The 6841-nt window shown below is 35.7% G+C and overlaps 1 pseudogene across 1 annotated transcript; it reads right to left on the bottom strand.

The window, feature by feature from the left end:
* Positions 1 to 565: 565 nt before the first annotated feature.
* LOC110743325 lies at positions 566 to 1263 on the bottom strand (annotated as a pseudogene). The gene has a single exon (XR_002522181.2). The product of XR_002522181.2 is annotated as a 60S ribosomal protein L9 pseudogene (transcript).
* Positions 1264 to 6841: the final 5578 nt, after the last annotated feature.

The raw sequence follows: 6841 nt of genomic DNA on the forward strand, positions 1-6841 counted from the left end.
GTTTTAGACAATGCCAGTGCAGGAAGGGATGATACTTATTTACTGCCTTTGGGAAAGATCCTCTGACTGCTTTTCAAGGAACTCATTGGCACAAATCTACTTTTAAAATTTGTTAGACTTGTGTTCGTTCTACAAAGCACTTGTTTTGATGGCTCATGAGATACTTACTATTGACATTCTTGTGATTTGCGCTATTACACTTTTGTTTCTATATAAATTTTTCCTCATCTACTTCATAGTGAAGGAGTTCACACAGCTGCTTCCAGAGTCCCAGGCTGAGAGCTAGTGAACTTCATGTCCTGCATGGGAAAGGAGCCAGCTGATGACAGGATTCAGGTAGCGTCATCAGGGCTTGTTTGGTTGGACTCCATCCTGGACAGTGCTAGGGAGGAATGATGGCCGTGTTGATTCTCTGGGTCCTCCTCCAACTTGAAAATATTTTTTCTAGTTGCTAAAGTAATATTATAGACACATACAAACTACAAATTATTGAAACACATGACATGAAACTTGAACATTCGCCCTTATTATTTTCCCCAAAGAAAACTTTTTTTTTTTTTTTTCCCCAAATCAACAGGTCTTTTATTGCATCATTTAAATATCACAAGTAGGTCTTAGGAGTCATCTGGCATCTTCTTTCTGTAGCTGGATAACTCTTAGATCTTATTCATCAGCCTGCTGAACAGTTCCTTTTTCAGAGACATAGATACCATCCAAAAATTTCCTGATATCCTTGTTTTTAACTGTTGTGGCTTGCTGAATCAAAGCCGCTGAATTTGAAACAAGTTCAATGTCATTTCCTTCAAGGATTAATTCATCTTTCTGGGCTTGAGATACTGAACAAGCAACACCTGGTCTCATCCGAACCCTGCGGATGTATTTTTCACCCAAGAAATTTCGGATTTCAACAAGAGACCCATTCTCCTGGATAACAACGTTGATGGGGAAGTGAGCAGACACAGACCTCATCTTGTAACGGAAGCCCATTGTAACACCCTTGCTCATGTTCTGTACATGACTACAAATAGTCCGAACGGTAGCCAGTTCCTTTCTGTTACCCCACCATTTGTCAACCCGAAGCCTCTTTTTTTTCTTTCCAAGAAGACTGAGTTCTACATTGATGTGATTGAAGTCCCTCCGCAGGGTTCCTCTGGGGCCCTTCACGATAACTGTGCGTCCCTTCAGGGTAATGTCGACATTTTCTGGAATGTCGACAGTCTGATTGCTGAGAATGGTCTTCATTCTTGCAGTAGACGCAGCAAAAGCAGCAAACTATTTTTAACAATTCTACTTGCATTCCAATACTTTTTGTTTCCTGTTCATAAAATATTCATCTTTCATTTTTATCAAATATGGAATTATACTGAATACACAGTTTTGCTTTTTTTATTGAATTTGATATTTTGAGTTACATTCCCTGCCAACTTGACCTTTAAAAAAATCAATTCTTCCCAGACATTCTCCAATGATTTGTGAAGGTGTGTGTCTTATGAACACACATAATAAATCATCCTCAAATTTAATGCTGAACCATCACCTACCTCTTCTATGTTCACTGTTGCATATGAGCTTCCTCTCCCAACAAGTAACATATTCTAGAACTTGTCTTCATCTTTAGACTCATCAGTGTCTTTGTGGGGGTGTCTCCCAGACAATATGGGATATCGCTTAGGGGTTCATGGACACATTATTCTAAGAATCAGACAAATATATTTAAATGTAAGTTCAAATAAAATGTTCTTAAAACCCAGCTAAGTGTTTTTTATATTAAAATTTTACTGAATACTGTTTCTGTCTCACACTAATCAAGTTGATATTTGGAAAGTAAAGATGACATTCTGTATAGAAATTTTTCCTGAGTACATGTGACAAAGAGATTGGGTTAAAAGCAGGTCATCCATCCTGGGGAAGTGGGTTCAGAAACAAAAATAATAATAATAAAAAATAATAAATTTTAAAAAGCAGGTCATCACCTGGTTTCTCTTTTACTATCTCCCCACAAACTTCTACCCCCCAACCACTTGATCTAATCAAAGCAAGGAACCAAGTATTTTCTTTTTTAAAAAAGTTTATTTTGTTGTGGTAAAAACACCTAACATGAAGTCTACTTAATAAAAAAGTTTAAGTGTATGATACAGTATTGTTGACTATAGGTACAATGTGCATAGCAGATGTCTAGAGCTTACTCATCTTGCTTGACTGAAACTTTGTGCCCATAGGTTAGTAACTCCCTATGTCTTCTCCCCTCAGCCTCTGACAATCACCATTCCATTCTTTTTCTTTTTCTTTTTTTCCTTTGTAAGACAGAATCTTGTTCTGTCACTCAACTGCTGGAGTGCAGTGGTACGATCACAGTTAACTGCAGCCTTAACCTCCCCAGGCTCAGGTGATCCTCCCACCTCAGCCTCCCAAGTCGTTAGGACTACAGGTGTGTGCCACCACATCTAGTTAATTTTTGAATTTTTTGTAGAGAGGCAGTTTCCCCATGTTGCCCAGGCTGGTCCCAAACTCCTGACCTCAAACAATCCACCTACCTCAGCCTCTCAAAATGCTGTGATTTACAGGTGTGAGCCACCACACTCACTCTATGAATCTGACTATGATAGATACATCATATAAGTGGAATAATGCAGTGTTTGTCTTTCTGCAACTGGATCATTTCACTCAGCATAATATCCTCAAGTTTCATGCATGTTGTTGCATATTGCAGAATTTACTTCTTTTTTAAGGTTGAATAGTAGTCCAATGTATGTATTTGCCACATTTTGTTTATCCATTCATCTGTCAATGGACGTTTACATTGTTTCCATATCTCAGCTACTGTGAATAGTGCTACAATGAACATAGGAATGCTAATATCTTTTCAATATCCTGATTTCAATTCTTTGAATAAATATCCAAAAGTGGGATTCCTGGATCATTTGGTAGCTCTATTTTTAATGTTGGGGGAAACTTCCATATTGTTTTCCACAGTAGCTTCACCATTTTGCATTCCTACCAATAGTTTTCAGGGGTTTCAATTTCTCCCCATCCTCACCAACATTTGTCTTTTTTTTTTTCTTTTAATAATGACCTCCTAACAGGTGTGAGGTGATATCTTATTGTGGTTGAAATTTGCATTTCCCTGATAATTAGCTATGTTAAGCATTTTTTTCATAAACTTGTTGGCCATTTGTATGTCTTCTTTGGAGAAATGTCTATTTATGTCCTTAGCCCATTTTTAAAATGTCATTTTTAATAGACACATAATAATTGGCCATATTTATGAGATATAGTGCAACATTTTGATACATGTATACATTGTGTAATGATACAATTAGGATATTTAGAATATTCATCACCTCAAACATCATTTTTGGCAAGAACATTCAAAATCCTCTCTTCTAGCTATTTTGTAATATATGACGTAACATTGTTAATCATATCATCCTGTTGTGCAACAGAACACCAGAACTTTTCCCTCTTATCTAACTGTAACTTTGTACCCGTTGACTAATCTCTTCCTATCCTCCACTTCCCACTGCCTAGTTATTAGTTGTTTCCTACTGAGTTATAGGAGTTTTAAAATATGTTTTGAAGATTAACTATTTACCAGATATATGATTTACAAATATTTTATCTGGCAGGTTCCATAGAACCATAGCCTTCTCACTCTGTTGATCATTTCCTTTGCTGTGCAGAAGCTTTTCAGTTCAATATAATCCTAGTTGTTTATTTTTATTTTGTTGCCTGCGCTTTTGGTGTCATAACATGCCCTTTCAAAGGAAATCTTTACATGTATTTTTGAATCACAATTAAATATTCTGAAGGGTTTGATAGTTTCTTGGTTGGGTAGCAGGTAGTGGGAAGAGAAAGACTCTTACCTTTTCATCTATTACTGCCAAACAATTCTGGCATGGATGAAAAAGATAAACATCTTCAAGCTATCTGGCCGCTTTCTCCTTTGCATGCTGCTCTTTGGAATGTTCAGGCAGAAGACTGACACGTGGCAGGCACAAAAGAAGATAGAGATGCGGGTTCAGTGTCTCTGCTGTCTGGGAATTAAATGTCACGACGGTTGTCTCTGTAAAGAACTTGAGCAAAGATACTTTAAAATTTCCATTGCATGCTCATTCCAAATTCTGGTTAAGTGAAGTGACAATAAAAAAGTAAACTGAAACTACTCTCAAGGGATCCACAGAGGACTAAGACTTGAAAAGTATATTTAAGGAGTATATAGTAAAAATTTTTATTGCGTCTGCATTTGAGGTATGATAAAATACACAGTTAATGCTAACATCTGGTTTGTTGTATATGTCCTGATTTTATGTGTATTTACAGGAATGTATGTGTGTTTTATATGAATAAACAGAGGACATAAGGTTATGTATAAAAACTATATATGGCATATATTAACCATTACATACTTAGATTTAGATTTACATACTTAGACTTAGATTTATGCTTTCATGTTCCAGAATGAGAATGCCTTTTAATTTTTAATTTTTCTTTCTCATACTTCCTTTGTCTGGTTTTCTTATAAACGTTATCCTTGCCTCGCAAAACTAATTGGGAGGCATTCCTTCTCTATCTAAGAAAAATTTTGTATAATATTAGGAATTATTGTTTTCTTGAATATTTGAAAAAACACAGCTGTGTTTTATCATATTTTATTATCATTTGGAGTGTTATGACTACTTTATTATTCTACTTCGTTACTGATTATATTCTATTCAAGTTTTCTATTTCTTTTTGAGTCAAAATTTTAATTTATATTTTTCTTTAAAATTTGCCATTTGACTTAAACTTTCAAATTTATTGCCCTCAAGTTGTTCATAGTGTTATGTTATGGTCTTTAAATATTTTACCTATTTATAGCATTGTTTCCTTTATTATGTTTTAAATTGTGTCTTACCATTTTCTTTATTATAATGGTAAAATAAATCTTCCCAAGAGCTTACCTATTGCTGTATTTTTTCAGAAGCAGCAGCTTCTAGTTTTGTTAATCTTCTAAATTGTTTCTTTGTCTTATGTTTTGTTGATTTCTAGTCTTATTGTTATTATTGTCTTTCTTCTGCTTTCTTTGCATTTTTACTGTTTTTCTAATTGCTTGAGTTAATCATTTAGCTTACTTATTTTTATGTTTTTACTTTCTAATATATGGTTTTCCAACCCTACATTTCCTTCTGGGTGCCACAATAACATTCCCTTTGAGTATAACTCAAGTAGCGTTCTATTTGTTTTTATATAAAATGTTTTGTTAGGTGATAAGACATTCATAATTCTCACAATGATTTCTTCTATTATTCAAGAATTGGAGTATTATTTTCTTTGGTTATTTATATAGACAATTTTATTATAGTCAGAGAAGGTGGTCTGTATGCAATTAATTCTATAGGAGTTATAGTTATTAAGATTTGCTTTGTGTTTTATTCACGTTCAATTTTTATAAATGTTTTGTGAGAGCTTGTAAAGAACATGTATTCTGAGACAATTAAGTTTCTACAAAAAATATGCCCATTCACACAGCTTGTAAATTGTGTGCTTCAAACATTCTACATCCTGGTCAGGGGCGGTGGCTCATGCCCGTAATCCCAGCACTTTGGGAGGCTGAGGCAGATGGATCACGAGGTCACGAGATCGAGACCAGCCTGACCAACACGGTGAAACTCCGTCTCTACTAAAAATACAAAAATTAGCTGGGCGTAGTGGCGCATGCCTGTAATCCCAAGTACTCGGGAGGCAGAGGCAGGAGATTTGCTTGAACCTGGGAAGTGGAGGTTGCAGTGAGCTGAGATCGCACCACTGCATTCCAGCCTGGTGATGAAGAAAGACTCCCTCTTAAAAACAAAAAAAATTCTATATCCTTTCTGTTTGATTTATTTGACACATGATTTCTGAGAATTAAAATTTCCAATAATTGTAGAATTATCAAATATTGCATGTAATATTGTTAGTTTTTGCTTTATATATTATAAAGTTGTGTTGCTATGTGCATATGAGCTCAATATTTATAACTTTTCAATGAATTTCCCTTATATCATTAAAGAATAATATTTATACTAAATAGTCATTTCCTTAATCAAGTTTTTTTGTCTAATATTTTTATTTCTACCCCAACTTTCTTTAGGTTAGTAGCTGTTTGGTATGGCTTTTATTTTGCCCCTTTGCAAATATGTTTAAATTACATTTCTTTTGAATAGCATAATGGTAAAATACACATGTGATATGGTTTGGCTGTGTCCCCACCCAAATCTCATCTTGAATTCCCATGTGTTGTGGGAGGGACCTGGTTGGAGGTAATTGAATTATGGGGCAGGTCTTTCTGTGCTGTTCTCCTGATAGTGAATGAGTCTCACAAGATCTGATGGTTTGATAAGGGGAAACCCATTTCGCCTGGCTCTCATTCTCTCTTTGCGTGCTGCCATTCATGTAAGACGTGACTTACTCCTCCTTGCCTTCTGCCATGATTGTGAGGCTTCCCCAGCCACGTGGAACTGTAAGTCCAATTAAACCTTTTTCTTCTGTAAATTGCCCAGTCTCAGGTGTGTCTTTATCAAAAGTGTGAAAATGGGCTAATACAGTAAATTGGTACCAGTAGAGTGGGGCATTGCTAAAAAGATACACAAAAATGTGGAAGCAACTTTGGAACTGGGTAGCAGGCAGAGGTTGGAATGGTTTGGAGGGCTCAGAAGAAGACAAGAAAGTGTGGGAAAGTTTGGAACTTCCCAGAGACTTGTTGAATGGCTTTGCTGAAAATGCTGATAGCGATATGGACAATGAAATCCAGATAGAGGTGGTCTCAGATGGAGATGAGGAGCTTGTTGGGAACTGGAGCTAAGGTGACTTTTATTATGTTTTA

This window comes from Papio anubis, chromosome 3, assembly GCF_008728515.1.
Source record: "Papio anubis isolate 15944 chromosome 3, Panubis1.0, whole genome shotgun sequence".
NCBI classification, from domain to species: Eukaryota; Metazoa; Chordata; class Mammalia; order Primates; family Cercopithecidae; genus Papio; species Papio anubis.